A 17,558-nucleotide genomic window follows, 5' to 3' on the forward strand; every position below is an offset into this window, starting at 1 on the left:
ATAGACCGTCAAGTGTACGTAAGCGTGATAGTGCTACGTAGCTCATGCCTTCTTTAAAGACTGTGTTACCAATATCTATCATTGCTTTGTCTAGGGTAAGACCTTGTGATTTATGAATTGTGACTGCGTATGCAAGAGTTAGAGAAAATTGTTCTCTGCGTACATACATATCTTTGAAGAGAAGGAATCTAGCTGTTGAGCGTCCTATCCGTTTTACTTCTGAAAGTTTGTCAAAGAGTATATTGAGAAACTGAATTTTGTTGTCACGTGGGTATGTTTGAAAGCCAACAACTGTACCCAGTGCTCCATTAACTAGTCCTTGGTCCACGTCAAGGTTACCTTTAAGCATTACTCTGCAATTTAAGGATAATTTTAACATCTTTTCTAAGCCTGTTGTGTTTGAGATTGATTTTTCTAAATTATTTAGTCTTGTTGTGGCTTGGTCACACATGGGTAGTGTCATACCATGTACATCTAGTTTGTCTGTGGCGCTAATTTCCATTATTGGTTGCATTTCTTTACTTAGCATGATTTCATTGAATTTGAAACAGCTTGCAAGAGTTGGCATTAAGGCCATACAATTGACATTTTTGTGGCTTAATTGTTCCATAACATCTGTAGCATATGCATTATCGCCATAAAGTGCATTAATGTGCCGGGTTTTCAATGTTGCTTCTGCTTCTTTAGAAAGTATACCAACTCTCAAACTTTTTAAAATGTTGGCATAAGTTAGATCTGCAGATTGGCGCATGTTTTCTGTTAATTCTCTGTATTGGAAATGTTGCCAAAGGTTGACATTTCCAATGCTGCCAACAGTTTTACGGCAGAGTTTGTGCCCTAATGTTTTAAAAATAGGTTCACCTTTTACTGGTGTTAATTGAAGCAGATCTACAAAAACAATAATGTGTTTTCCTGCAAAGAGCTCTTCATAGTCTGTTTTGAGTACTTCTTGTAATCTGAGGTGAATCAAAGCTAACATCAGGTGGGAGACCATGCTCACTTCATCTATTAGTAGCATTTTCATTTGTTTCAATACTCTGTGTAATTCCATTGCAGCTTCTGCAGAAAGTTTGTAATAGTCTAATTTGTTCTGGTGTTCTACTGGTAATAGTAGTAATCGGTGTAATGTAACACCGCCTATGTTGTAGGCAGCTACACCTTTGGGGCAGTGACAACAGCTGACAGTTTGTTGTTTGTCAATTGTTGAAGGAACTTACTAATGATTTTGATTAGGAATGTTTTGCCAGAACCAGCTTCACCACTGACGTACAGTAGTATAGGTTTATAATTATGGCAGGAACATTCTTTATTTTCATGTTTTACACCATGTGCAATTTGTTTTGTTACTTCTTGAAAAATGCTACTTTGGTCATTGTTTAGTTTTTATTGTAGTATAGTTAAGTCTTCCTTATCTTCATACTGACACATGGTGTTTTCTACTTCTATCATAGCTAATTCTGCCTCATTTGTTATTAGTGGTTCTCCCAGTGGTTCTTGGCTTCCTGTTACAGAAGGTTGACTACTGTCAGGAGTATCCTTATCTAGTTGGGCTTGGAGTTCTTCTTCATGCTGCTGTTCATTGTGCAACATTGTTTTGTACTGTGTAAAGTTTACATCAGTTATAGTGCTTTCATTTGCTTTGAAAGCATCCTCATATGAGTCATAGTTATCTAGTAATTGTTCTTCTTTTCTCCATGGTTTGAAGAGTTGTAGCAGGGACATGTAATATACTTCTTTATGTTGAGGAGTCTTCAATGACAATTTGATATGATTAATTAAATTTGGTTTAGTGAGTTTAACTAAGCTGCCTTCACAGTCTGTCACTCTATATTTACCTTTTTTTTCATCGGGTTTCATATTATTTTTGTATGTGTAGTTTTGGGCTATTTGGTATAGACACATGTTTTCCAAAGTATTACTTCTGTTTGGGTAGTATGTGTCCAATAAATTGTTTTTTAAAATGTCTTGGCTGTTGGGATCATGTTTGGCTATTGTTTCTATATCTTCATATGATTTTAGAACTCTTTTTCTAGATTTAGCTGGACCAAGACTTAGCCATACTATATTTTCAGATTTACCATACAATGAAGTACCAGTTAAACGATCAGCTGCTTCATAAGATCCACATTCTCTATGGGTGAGCATTTTTATGCCCAAGCTGTATAATTTCTGAGATACTGTTTTATCTGATGACAGGTCATTCCAGAGGTCTTGGAGCTCTGTCTTTTCTGCTTTAGTTAAGTATGCTGTGACATATCGTGCAACTGCAGTAGAATTGTCTGCAATGTACTGCACATCTATGTTTGCATTCCATAAGTGGGCAATGATTGCATTATAATCATTGATATATTTTTCTTCTTCTTTTCTTTTTTATGTAATATGTATTTTATGTGACTTTCCTTTAACAGTATGTCTAACTGAAGACATGAGGTTGTTTACTTGACCTGTATTTGTAACTGGTCTAGGGAAACCAAATCGGCATTTGGTGTAGTATTTGCCTTTGTTTTTGTATTTGCGACAACAATATGTTCCACATTTGTGTCTTTGAAATTGTAAAATCTTTGCACAAAGATCACTATTTGTAGCTTCTGATGGAATTTCACAAGTGACATATTTTTCAATAAACTGTAAAACAGTGGCATCACTGTCTTGACCAAATTTAGGAGCATCTTTAATCCATAAAAGCATGTGGATATGAGGTGCTCCTCTGGCTTGGTATTCTTTTCTCCAAAAGAAGTGTTGCACTTCTCCAAGGGGAGGAACAGTTTTATTACTAATAAAATGTAGCATAGCAATGAAGCGATGGTGAAAATATCTTGAAACATTAACAGGATCCAAATAACAAAGTTCTCCAGGTGTTAGAATATCTATGTTTGTTTTGTTTTTATTTGATATGCGTAGGAAATCATGTAAATCTTCCCATGCATATTCTGCACAACTTAATGTAACAAACCAAGTGGGTGGGCCAAGGTTTCTGATCATACAACGTACATCTCCATGACGTTGAAACCAGTACTCTTTAGTACCACGCATATTTGCTAATAGATTTGTAATATTTGATTGTAAAACCTCATCCTTTTGTTGCACTTTCTCTAATAATTGTGTAGCTGTCATATTTTGAAAGTGTGATCCTGATTTTAATATGTGTGCAACTCCGTAACATAAAGTTGCTAGTTCACTTTCAAAGAGTAGGTGGAATATGTATTCCACATTTTGTCTAAATCTGGGATCTTCAGAATACATCCGTAATGAGCGGTATTCTGAAGCTGATATTTGAATAGGTCTATCATCATACCTTCCTCCTTTGCCAGTTGGAAAGAGTAGAGGAAAAGCACGTGCTTCTATACTTTTTTCCCATATACTGATTGGCGATCCTTTTGTTTGACGCATTTGGTAAGTTTCTAGTACATCTTTTACGGTGTCAATACAGTGCAAAGGATGAATTGTATAATGGTATAAAGTATTTGATATTGTAGCAGGATCTAGTAGCTCAAATTGACCAGCTTCTTGTGTTTCTTGAATTATTTCAGTTGTATCTTTCAAGTTTTCTTCAATATTAATTTCTTTGTAATATTCATTATTCTCTTTAAGATATTGGAAGGCTTGTCTAACTTTATATAAATCTACCAGCTGTTGCCATATTTTTTTGTCTTTTGTAGGTACTCCATTTACTAATATAATTAAAGATTGCTGCATTGGACGTTGCACTCCTAGAGTATGCACATTTTCTTTTAGATTTAATGGTAAATAAACTACTTTTCCACGAATGCCTTTTACCAATTCAGAGGAAGGTAATTTTTCTGTTTTTGGTTGAAGGCGTATTATTGCTTGAAATGGGTGTACTGTTTGAATTATGATGCTCTCATATAAATTAAGTTGTTGTAGAGGTTTTGGTACTGGGTATAATTCCAAATTATTTGTGATAGAATGTGAAGGAGTTTGGTTGTTGTCAAGTTTTGTAGTGCAATAACTGCAAAGTATTAAGGGCTCAGTTATTTCATATTTGTTTTCTGCTACAAGGTAGAGAGCTAATTCAAACCATTTAGAATCTTCATTGTCTTCTATTGTGTATGATAGGTCCACAGTTTTTGTGTTACTTTTATAAAAAATTCTACGGCAACATACACATACATGGTTTGGTACTTCAGCTGATGTACTTTTAAATTTTAGTATTTCTTTTTTGTATGTGTTTAGCAAAAGGTTGCCATGTGTAGAATTGTTGCTTAATTGGTTTAAAGCTATTTCATTCTGTAAATGGCTTTCACTTCCAAAATATTTTTTCTGGATATAGTGAATTTCTTCAAGTAGGTCTTTTGCTGTACCATGTAGAAGGATGTTATTTAACTTTGCTAGTGCTAAAGCAGGACTTTTAGCATAGTACAGTTTATAGACTAGATTTCTTATAGTTGAATGATGTGTTGATATCCTTTTGATATCATGGAAAGTGGTTTTACAAGTAGGTCCTGTAATGCAGGCCAATGAATGTCCTTGTAGTCCTGTGTACTTGAACACTGGACAGGTATCTATATTTTGCAGCAATTTAATTTTGATTTTGTCTTTGCTTTTTACATATTTATTGAGGAATTGGTGTAAAGATTTGAAACATTGTTTGGGAATGTTACACATTGACGTGCATGGCCATTTGTACACTAGACGTTCTGATTCAGTTGAATGGAGGGGTAATTCTAAGTTTCAGGGCATATTTTTGTAAGGAGTACTTCTTGTTCCATTATGGTATTATTCACTTTTTCATAACCTCGACCACTGCTATTTATGGCAATTTTATTCGTTTGCTTTTGTTTGTACGCTTCCTCATTAAAATATGGTTCTGTGCTCGTAGTGTGATTCCATTCACCTCCGCAGATACTTAAGAAGTTCTTTCTGTTGACATTTCGCTTATTGAGAAGTCTTTTTTGTAATTTAGTTATTAGTTTTGTTAGTGGTTTCATTTTGTTTAACAGTAAAATAAATACATTTCTTTTGAGAAGAATTGCACTGTCCATCAATGCTTCTAAGATTAATTTCCTATGATAGGTTTTAAGCTTTGAACCTGATTTCTCTCCTGTTTTTATAAGATTTTGAAGGACTTTGTGACGGTATATTTTGGCTAAAATACTTTTCTTGGTATGCTTACTTTGCACTATATTAAAATTTGAAGAAGTAGTTTTATCTGTACTGATAGCTGATTTTCTGTTAATTGGTTTTTGGTTTGTTTTACATTTTGATAGAGGGAGCGAAGTTGTTGTACTTGAAACTTCTTGTGTTTCACTAATTGATTGTATTAGCTGTTTTGTTTCAACTTTTTTTTACAAATTCTGCTAGAGATGGATGCTTATGATGGACACCTTTATTTTCATTTGCTCTAATTTTGCGTTGCTTTCTACGGAGTTGTCTTTTGGTAGGCATTCTTTAGGGTCTGTTGAAAAAAATAAAGAAGATATGGGTTGGGGTGTTCTGGAATGTATGTGTGCTGTGTGCATGAGTGTTTGAGTAAGATGATAAAGATGTATGTAATGGTGTGTGAGTGTGCATTGGGAACTAAAACTAGTAGGGATAGGTATTCTTGAATTTATGTGTCACTAAACTGGGGTTCAGATGACAAAAAAAAAGTAAGCTAGTGGTGTGGAAAAGTACAAATAGTAAATCTAATGTATACAATTAAAACAGTTGTTTGTTCTATAATATGAACATTGTAGTGGTTCAGTTGGCTAATTTGTGTGTCCAAAAATAGAAATTTGTGGGCCATTCTGGTTGTAAATCGCTGTTTACGACATGGACATTTTTGGACAAAATGGTACAAAATCTCTATTTTAAGAAACCAAAATAGCTGGTATTAATGTTATAGTATATTTGATTAATAATATAAATATTATGGTGATATTTTACTTACTTTTTTTTTTAAATTAACAGGTAACTTCTTAGTTTTTCTTTCTTCTTCGAATTCGGCTGCTTCTTTTTAGGAAACTGGTCTTCACTGCAACTGTAAAAGCTTCAAATTAGAAACTTTGTTTGTATATAGCACTGTTTTTAATTTAGATATTGATTTTTTTAATTGAAATCCTCAGTGCCTTCTGTAAAACCATTAAACTAATTTATTTACATAGGATACATTGCATCAGTTCAGTACATATGATATGTTCTTAATGAACAGATTGTATTGAATGACTAACTGTAGCAAAAATAAAATATCTTTACTATGTCTTGTGAAATTTATAATATATTAGTGAATACCACTATTTTTGTAAGTAAACTGTTCTAGGTAATAGCGCCTCAATGTCATGTCTAATTTAAAGTAATTAAGTAAATAAATAAATAAAAACAAAAAATATGAAATTGTATAAGTATTTTTATAAAGGTTTAAACATAGATTGTGTTTGCATGCAATTTTGTTTGACGATATGTAGTCTATATATTTCATTTAAAAAATGTTAGTTTAACATGATTTGAGTGTGTGTGTATAAAGAAAGTAAAAAGTATAAAGGTGTATAAGTGATAGTTGATTTTAGGAAATTGAAAAAAGTACAGTAAATTCATTTTACAGATTTTACAAGGTAAAAGTCTGTTTGAAAATGTGTTCATCTACCATAGCTCTCAACTCACACGCTTTTGGCGGGTGTCACACGCCTTGTAAAGGGCAGACTCACCCGCCAAGCCTCCTGCACGCCCATTCATTCCAATGGGCGTCTCACCCGCTAAAAACAAAATCGGGTGATTTCACCCGCCTGTAAAACAAAAATGGTTGAGAGCTATGTCATCTACTATACAGCAAATATGCATACCTGAAGTTTGTGTTCATGCATATGGATATGCATGGAGCTGCAAGTAGAAATCTTGAAGACTTGTACAGTATTTGTGGTAGATGCTGCTTGCCAATGATATGACACTTGTACTCAGAGAGATTCAGAGTACATTTGCAGTGCTGATCTATGATGATGCAGTTAGATGTAGAGGTCTTGAATGTGATTGGTGCATGGTCATGTGATTTTTGAGGTACATCCAATGAGGGAATGGCAGAGAGAGTGTAGTGGAAATGTTAGAAGGGCTGTTCATGTTACGATATGTCCGCAGACATGGCGGTAGTTCCCGGACATCGGGAGTTACATCCGGGGATTTTTGGGTTCAGAAGTCATGCAAAAGAGAATAAGCACTGAAAGGGATTGGTCAGGAAAGTTTGTTGGGTGTGTTGTGCCAGGAGAGATTTTCTGAAATACTCTTTTTGCTGAGAGAACAAAAGATAGCTATGGCTGTGTGTTTCAGAAAACAGATTGTTTGGATTTTAGGAGATTCGTGGATACATTGGTTGAAGGTGCATGCAGAAAGCTGTGGAGTAGCTGTAGATCTTGGATTCCCACATGTGGAAGTACACTGGCATGGAGTACGTGGAATGAAGTGGTTGGATTTGTACCTCTCTGCTACTTTGGAGACAGAGCAACATCCAGACATAATTGTAATTCATTGTGGAGGGAACAGTTTAGGGCAAGTGACTGGAATTTTTTTGCAATTTGCTATGAAAGAAGGACTGAGGAAGGTTATGGACATGTTTCCTAATTCTCAAGTGATATTTTCACGGATTGCGCAGAGACAAATGTGGCTTCTTTCTTCTTCATTTGGTCCACAAATGGAAAAGCAAGGCGCAATGTTAATAAGGCTGTTTGTGGCTTTCTAAGAGATTTTGGCATGTCTTCTTTTCACAATGAAAATATTATGTTTTGTAGTACATACATTTTTCGCAGAGATGGAGTCCATCTTACTTATGCTGGCAATCAGATTTTTCTGAGAAATGTACAAAATGCATTGCGACCTTTTTTGGAATTACAACAACGATTTTGAAGTAGATGTTAAGCATTTACAATTTTTGACTTACAAACACCACCCAAAGGCTCTTTTCAGAGCCACCACTTCTTTCCAGAGAAAATTACAATGTTTGTGATGGAGTAGTAACCCAATTTTTTTAATGTTCGCGAACTGTTCGCGGACTTCTAAAAAATACAAAGAGCCCTGCTTCATTTATTTTCACTTCTATTTTTTAACTGGGAAAGGCGGCTCTGAAAAGAGCCTTATTTTTTTTTATTTTTGTAATTTTGTATTTTTTTGGGTTTTTCAGACACAACACACTAGGAGAGGAGGGTAAAGGAGGGTAAAGGGGGGGACACCAACCACAGGGATACGAAAGGGCTGAGAGAGGAAGATGTAGAGTGGGTTTTATTTGGGTAGTGAGCAGGTCTTCTCGTGCTCTGAGACGATAGTCTCAAAAGCACTCTGAAGTCGCTCCCCCCTGCAGATTACTGTGTCACAGTACATACATACAACTGTGACCCTCGAAAGGTAAGGGTTATCAGCATTCTGTATGGCCTGTGAGGCAGCTTGAGAAAGACTCTGTCCCACAGAGGTGGTCCTTGTGGTGACAGGACCAGAAACAGAGGATGAAGTAGAGGAAATCAACCTGCTACGTTCTTCGCAAGGTACAACCCTGCGAATAGCCCCAGAGTGAAATGACCTCAGGTGTCGCTTCATAGTAGTGGTCCCAAAGCTGTAGTTACCGTGCTTCCCGCGACTGAGTATCATTTTGGACTCATTGCAGGTAACATGGTTCGCACGAGCCTTAGGACCATTCCCATGAATGGTAAATAACCGCCACACCCAAGACTCACGCCTAGTGCGGGTAGTAGGGATTTCCTCTACCTCATTCTCATCATCCTCTTCTTCCTCCTCCGCATCCTCAGTCCTGTTCCCCTCTTCAGGCCCTTGGGGAGGTGGTGGTGGTGGAGGGGGTGGTGGTGGTGCTGAAGCAGGTGCAGTACCAAGTGGCAGTTCAGCAGCCAAGGATGCCATGTCGATGATGGTGTAGTCTGCAGGTGGCAGCAAAAATCACTGTGGTCTTTTATAGGGGTGCTTGTGCGCGGTCTGCGGACATGCGCACTGTGCGCGGACAGATCGAACACAAAAAAAGGATCGGAAAGTTTCAAAAGGTATATAGAAACTCAAGATTGCTATGTGGGACTTGTGGCATGGTGAGATTTTATTGAAAAATATTATGGATTAACTGAAAATGTACTTTTAAATTGTTCGGGGACACGAACAGTGTCCGCATTTCAGGACACACGATGAGCGTGGGCGCGGTCATATGATCTGTTTGCGAACTAGTCTGCGAAGGAAGCGCCTGTCCGCAGGACACCAAGTGCATGGAGATTGGTTAGCGCATGCGCATTGATGTCCTACGGAACACTGTTCGGGTTCTGAAGTAATTAAAAGTGCGTAACACGTGAAACGAACATTTCAGGACACCGCGTGTGTTCTTAGCAGGTTTTTCGTAGAGCAACTTAACCATAACGTCCCTTTAACAAAGTGTTTTCACTGAATTTCATAGGTTTTTAGTACACAATTTAACCATAATATCCCTGACTTCATATACATGTAACATAGAACATACTGAACCCCCACGTAGTGATTTTGATGTCCGCGGACTACCGCCATGTCCGCGGACATATCGAGAATCTGAGCGTGGTGAATGTAAATTTAAATAGTGTGCCCCATTTCCCCTTTGAAGTTGGCTCTGAAAAGAGCCATTTTTTTTGTTTTTTTTACAGATGCTTGACAGACACCTGTTATTTTGTATTTTTTTCTTGTTTTTTTTTCTTAATTTACTCCTAAAACCTTCACATAACCTTCTCCAAAGCAACCCTTACATTCCAAAATAGAAAGGCATTTCCCGTAAAAGATGCCATCTTCTTTAAAAATTAACAGTATTACTGGCATCAATATTCTCATTATTACAGAAGAACATACCAGCTCTAAGCATGAAGGCACACATGCCTCGGTTGATGACACACCTAACAATGTTTTGCTGAGGAGAAAAAACTGAACTATTGTCCCATATTGCCCTAGGTAGTAATCCAGAAAAAATTACTTTCACATTTGGAAGGATCTTCATTACGGCTTGAACCAAGCTTTCCAAATCAGCCAACAAAGTAGGGGCACTGACGTTGCCCAAATGGAAAGCACCATAGTGCAAAACTACCACATGCGGACTGTTCATCGTGGCCATATCCTCACAAACTTGTACAATTCCCTGTACATTGCAATCAGGCACAGTGCTCCACACCACCTCCACTCCTTTCACATCAAAGTTCTTTTCAACATGCCTGCATCGAGCGTACTGTTGTAAACCATGCACAAACATATCTCCAAGCACCAACACCCTGACTTTCTCTACTTCTGCCATCTTCACCACACACAGTCTCTTTCAACACAAATCCACAACCTCGACATCTGATTGGCTAATCGGTACAGTCTTCTTTCCATGTTGGATTTGCTGGAAAACCCCGGATGTAGCACGCCCTGTCCACGGACAGCCGCGGTGTCCGCAGACCGCGTAACTCTTCGACAACCCTTCTACCATTTCCACTTTACTCTCTGTGCCATTCCCTCATTGCATACAGCTAAGCAGTCACACAATACGAAGAACGTCCTCAGAACACCCCCATTTTGTTTATTTTTTCGAACATTTCAGGACAATTATCATTTAATTATTCAACATATTAACATTACAAATATTATACTTTCATCTTGTACGCTGCACACAATGCTATGTTTCTCCATTAGTAGCTCAGTATACTAGATAGAACCCCATAATACAATGCTATTTATATCAATGCATCGTTCAAAGCACTAATTATGGTATTATATTTATTGCAATGATCCTTGACACTTTTTTCGCAACATTATAATAAAAATCCCTAGTACACAAATTTCATGAAAAGTAAATGCACATGTGATGTCATCAGTGATGTCATCAATGACATTTCGATGTCATCTTTGATGTCCTGGGTGTTAGTCTTAGCAGTGCACGGTGGTGGCGCGAGTTATGGTTGCTTAGCTTACCATAACTGGCGAATTTCAGGGATTTTTCGGCTTTACTTGGAACCATAACTTCCCTTAAACAAACTTTTTTTATTAGCACGCAAACAATATACAAAGATGTAGTGTAAACAGCAAGTTCTCACAGATGGCTTTACACAGAATGTTGCAAAGTAAGCATTTATGCTCATTCACAGTGAAGGTCAGCTGCTTCCATCCATTTTTTTCTCGCGGCCCGGAGAGGCCCACGACTCCCAGTATAAGGTTCTATTTTTTTTTTACCTTGACAGACAGAGATTGTGCTGAAAGACTTCTTTCGAAGAAGTGTAACAAAAATGTAAGACATGATAAAGATGACATTTCTGAAACGAAACCACTTTTGTATATTATATCACTTTGAGAAAGATCGTTGGCACACGCGGAGTCGTATTTTGGGACTGCACTACACTTGGACAATGGAAAATGCAATTATAATGTAAGTAACCCTTTAGATTATTTTACCAGTCCGACGCTCGAGAGGGCAGGAGCCCCCTCACCGTGCACCCGATGCACCTCCAGAGCCCTGCCGCCCATCCACAGCACGGACTGCAGGAGCAGCCGTGCATCAACTGAAGCAGACTTCGCGAAGCGCTCCATCTGATCCATCTGCCCGCTGTAGATGAGCCTGAAGCCCACCGGCGGTGCGCACTACGCCGTGCCTCCTTTAGCAGGCACCCGGAATCATGTGCACTTCGACACAAGTTCCCGCATCTAAGATGGCCGCCGCCATCATTGTTTACCGTGTTGCCTAGCAACACCTTACATCTTACTCAGAAGGCCACCGGCAGGCGGAAGCCGGCCCACTTGAGGAAGGCCCAAGAGAGCAAGGCCCCTTCCTGTTTGCCCTGTTCGCCCACTCCAGTCAGACGCTCGAGAGGGCAGGAGCACCCTCACCGTGCACTCGATGCACCTCCAGAGCCCTGCCGCCCATCGACAACACAGACTGCAGGAGCAGCCGTGCATCAACTGAAGCAGACTTCGCAAAGCGCTCCATCTGATCCATCTGCAAGCTGTAGGTGAGCCTGAAGCCCACCAGCGGTGCGCACTACGCCGTGCCTCCTTTAGCAGGCACCCGGAATCGTGTGCACTTCGACACAAATTCCCGCATCTAAAATGGCTGCCACCATCATTCTTTACCGTGTTGCCTAGCAACACCTTACATCTTGCCCAGAAGGCCACCGGCAGGCGGAAGCCGGCCCACTTGAGGAAGGCCCAAAAGAGCAAGGCCCCTTCCTGTTTGCCCCTGTTCGCCACTTTGCGCCACTAGCCTTGCAGAGTGAAATCTCATGCACAGTCGGAGGAGTAGCAGTCATCCCGCTATCGGCAGTCAACACCCGTGAGTACATTATTGCGGCTAAATTCTACTCGCACAGTAAACAAGCTCCATGGACCGCATCTTCATCCAGCACTCCACCTTGACTTACCTCTAACCTGGCATGTGCTTAGCTCTGTACTACCACCTCTGCCTATTATGTTATGCGCAGCACGCTACTTGCATAGCTACCACCTAGCCCCATTGCATGCAGCTGCCTCACCTGAATATGCTACCTTGGCCTATTCATAACTCGTTTGCACTGTATCCTAGATACTGTATCCTATGATGTGTATAGCGCCTTAGGGTCACCAACAAACTACCTATGATTAATGCTGTACCCTATGATCGCTATCAGTCCACACTGATCTGTGTCTTGCCTTATGGTCGCTATAGTCCATATCCGTCTATACTACCATAGTACTATTGGGGCCACACCGTGTTTTCCCTTCACCAAGCCAATGTCTTGGGCATCCTGCAAGTCTATTGTGTCGTGCCTTATGGTCGCTAACGGACCACCTGATTGCTGTGCCTTATGGTCGCTACGGGACCACTGTGACTGTGTTGTGCCTTATGGTCGATAACGGACCACTGTGACTGTGTTGTGCCTTATGGTCGCTAACGGACCTCTTTGATTGAGTTGCGCCGTAAGGTCGCTAACAAACTACATTGATTGTGTTATGCCTCACGGTCACCAACAGTCTACCCTGGGTGTACTGTCCCTTACGGTTGCTAACAACCCTCATGGTCACTATCAGACCACTTGCTCTTAGACTATACCAGGTCAACATGCCCTTCACCAACAGCCTAATAGCTATAGATTCACCGATGTACTCTCTCAGTATCCTACTCACTAGATTACTGCCCACCCTTCTCCTCCTTATACTACACTCTGGTTGGATATACTCAACCACACCACCGCCCCTGTCCACCACCTGCACCACACCACAACTATGCCCTCCTATGCCCTACACACCAACCCTTACCTCAACAACCCAGCCTTATGGATCCAACATTTTGCTTCTAGACCTTTACCAAACATACCTTGTTCCATCACCTTGAGAAATGCCAGACTTGGCTCGTGACTCACTCACGTTTCCCATCACTCGGCGCATCGTAACAAACTGCCACGGACCCCCACACCGTCCACCCTTACGCCAAATCCTTCGCCATCCCCTTCTAACTTCCCTAACTCGAGCAATATCAAAGGTGCGTTAATCGATGCCAGATCACTCGCGGCTCACGCCCTAGAAGTAGCTGACCTCATCCTCAACCTTGACCTCGACTTCATAGCAATTACCGAAACTTGGCTTCACGCAGCCTCAGGCCCTTTCTTTCCCTCCCCATCCCTCCAGGCTATAACATTATCAGACATGACCGTAATTCTAATCTGTCCAAAGGTAGTGGCATTGCCATTATCCATAAAAATGTTCTAAACTTCCACCTCTCTGCCACGCACCACTTTTCCACTCTGGAAGCACTGACAGCTAAACTAGCTGTTACCCCTAAACATTCCATCACCTTCCATCTACTTTACAGGCACCTGGCCCGCTATCCACCTTCGCTGAGGACCTCTCTAACATCATTACTCACAACACCAAAACCAATTCCCAAGTCACGATATTGGGGGATTTCAACTTAGGTCTTTCTGACCCCAAGGACACTGCTGCCACGACTATTGATAATATCCTTACGAATGCAGGATTCACATAGTCCATAAACCAACCTACCCACGACAAGGGCAGAACCCTCGACTGGCTAGCCGCCCACAATTGTCCTATCAACATCACCTCCAACCAACAGTGCTCATGGACTGACCACAACTTAATTACGTTCAATATCCAGTCCAAACCCGTCAGCCCTTCTCCAAGCATTTCACCTGCTACAGCCACTCGCAATAAACATGACATCACCTGCGACAGACTCCTCCCTCTCCTCCTCCCTGCTCTCAATGACCAGGCTCTCTCATGTTCCGACCCCACGGCCTTGGTTGACGCTTTTAATCGTGCTATGCTCAAAGCCTTAGACACCATCGCACCTTCTAAACTGAGAAAATCCAAACCTCGAGCCCACCTGAACTCCTGGTTTACACCCCAGCTTAGAATCTTGCGCAAAGAAAAACGAATTGCGGAATCTCACTGGAAAAGCAACCAGTCTCCAGCCAACAAATCGTGTCTACTCTTGGCTACCCTTAATTACAAGGAAGCCATACTCCAGGCAAAAAAAGACACATACAATAAACGGATCGAACAAGCCAAATCCAACACCAAAGAATTGTTCAAAATCCTAAAAGAACTTGAAACTCCTGTTACTGCACCAGACACCTGCATCAAAGATAGCACCTGGTGCTCCAAAATCCAAGAGGCTCTTCCAGGCAAGATTGCCACTCTCCAAATTAAAATCAACAACAAACAAACTAGCCTTCAATCCAACCCTCAACCGAACCTTATACCTACCATAAACCACTCCATCCCAGACTCTCTGACTCCTTTTAGCTTCTCTCTACTCTCCATTTCTGAAGTGGAAAAGATCATCGCTAGCCTTAAACCATCCAACTGTCATGGTGACCTTTGTCCTGCGCCCATTATTAAGGAAGCAGCTCATGACCTAGCACCATTCATCACTACGCTCATCAACTCCTCCTTTAGCTCTGGGATTGTACCTGACAACCTAAAGGATGCGTGGGTCATCCCTCCTCTGAAAAAACCTACCTTGAATCCCAGCATACCTACAAATTACAGGCCTATCACTACTGTCCCATTTCTACTAAAAATCCTCGACCGGGCTGTGTATCTACAAATTCAAGAATACCTTGAATCAAACAAACTTCTGGTACTTTGGCAATCGGGGTTTCGGCCACGCCATGGCACTGAAACTGCCCTTATCGATTTAAAAACACAGACCGAAGATCTAAAAGCCAAAGGCAAACTTGCGCTATTACTTCTCCCGGACCTCTCGGCGGCCTTTGATCTTGTCAATCACAAAATTCTTTGTCACCACCTCAAATCAGCTGCACACTTCTCAGACAAAGCTTCAACCTGGATCAGTTCCTTCCTTGACAATAGATCAATGCGCGTGTTCTCTCCACTAGCAGCCGCCCCACCTGCTCCTGTCTCTTGTGGCGTGCCTCAAGGGTCCTGTGTCTCACCCACGTTGTATAACGTGTTCACTAAACCCCTTTTTGATGTTCTGGACCATCTGGGTGTCATGTTTACCAATTACGCTGACGACACCCAGATACTAATCCCTATCACAGGTGACTACACTACTGACTCCCTCGCCATCAATGCCATCTACCAGGTCATCCAAGCATGGATGGCTCAACACGGACTCTGTCTAAATGATGAAAAGACAGAGCTCCTCATTCTTGGTTCACCACAAAAACTTACTAAACTTGACCCTGCTTTTAAGTCCTTCACCATCGATGGGAATACTATTCCAACTGCTAAGGACACAAAAATCTTAGGGATTTACATTGACTCAACCTTATCCTTGACTAGACAAACCAACTCAGTCTCATCAGCAGCGGCTTATACTTGTAAGCTTATTACTGCCTGTCCCCTGTTCCTCTCTACAGCTAATTGTGTGACCTTGGCTAGGACCCTCGCACTTTCTAAGGTTGATTACTGCAACGCCCTTTACCTAGGCACTAATCGCTGTAACTTAAACAAGTTACACATTGTCCAAAACAATGCCATCAGAGTGGCCCTCAACATTCCTAGGCGCCAACACATAGCAGATACTAGACGTAACCTTCACTGGCTCTCTATACCTCACCAAATTTCCTTGAAATCTCTGGCTCTTACCCATAAATGCCTTCACAACCAAGCTCCCTGTTATTTGGCGAACAGATTTGCCCTCCACAGCTCTACTTGACCTCGCAGATTGGCCCAAGCCAACTGCCTCGTCATCCCACGATTCAATCTCCAAAGATCAGGTGGAACCAGCTTCCCCATCATGGCAGCTAAATTATGGAACTCACTCCCTAATGAGCTAAGAGCAGAACCCTCCTTTCTGAGATTCAAACACCTTACCAAAGTCTGGCTGTCCTCCGAAGACATCTAACACTGGTTCACTGCTTAACTTGTACTTTTGACGTACCCTTGTATATACATTCTGTTTGTCTTCTTATTGTTATTATTCTGCTTGTACATTTCTTAACTCACCTGTAAACATTGTAATTAATGCCATGATCTGCTTTCATCATGTTGTATCTAAGTGACGCCCCCGGTTGCCCCTGGGCCTGGTGCGCTATAGAAATAAATAAATAAATAAATAAATAAATAAATAAATAAATAAAAATACCGGAATATAATAACAATAGCGTGGCATTAAAGCCCGGTCAAGTTGTACTTGTTCGTTCAATGTGGCATATTGTTTTCTACCGCGCACTATCACCGCCGAATTGATCCCCTGTCGTTTAGAGGGCTCTGAAAAAGGCAGACAACACAGGGTGGGTTAATAGAAATAATTTAACCGGTCTGTAAGCGGTCAAGTGCTCTACTCGCTGTGCCACTTCACTGTAGCCGGTCAAGTGGCACAGCGAGTAGAGCGCTCGCTTGAACATCCGTGCAAAGCTAACGCAGGTTCGAATCCCGGCACAGCCAAACTCAGCCTTTCATCCTTCCGTGGTCGATAAACGAGCACCACACACCGTGGGTAATAATAAGCAGAGATGAGATACCTGACGGTTCTTAGCGCTATATAAATGCGAAAATATTATTATTTTATTATTAACATACTCCGTTGCACTATCTTCGCTAGCAAATAGTTTCACGCCCTAATAAATAAAATGAATATTTTTAATAAAGATCGGCTGGTGAGACTAATTTATGTTTTTTAAAACAGGTATGTTGCCCCATTTTGCCAATGTCACGATTTTCAGACTCCAGCGGATGGATTTTTCAACTGCCAGGTGCAGCTCCATGTAAGCAACTTCATGACCCTCACAATTTTATGGGACAATCGCCAAGGACCAATATGCCCTTACACAGTACTAGCGGCTAGAAGCAACATACCAACCATTATGGTGGTCTAATGCCTCATTGTTGGAGCAACCTTCCGATTATCAGTGCAACCATTTACTGCTTTTATCATAAACCAACAGCCTATCTACTGCAAAGGAACAGCGCGTGGCTCAAAATAAACTTTTGCTGATCGACAGCAGAGACAATTGCAAATCGCTGAATATTCACTAAACATTTTGTGTGAAATAAATGTACTTTACCTAGTGTACAATCCTGCTGTTTACTTTTAAACCACAGTTTCATATTCTGAATTGTGGCGCACTGTGTTCTAAGCTGATCTAACACCCTCTGTACCGCAAAGGAACATCGCGTGGCTCAACATG

The sequence above is a fragment of the Ambystoma mexicanum genome, chromosome 10 (assembly GCF_040938575.1).
Source record: "Ambystoma mexicanum isolate Mex_15411 chromosome 10, UKY_AmexF1_1, whole genome shotgun sequence".
Taxonomy (NCBI): Eukaryota; Metazoa; Chordata; class Amphibia; order Caudata; family Ambystomatidae; genus Ambystoma; species Ambystoma mexicanum.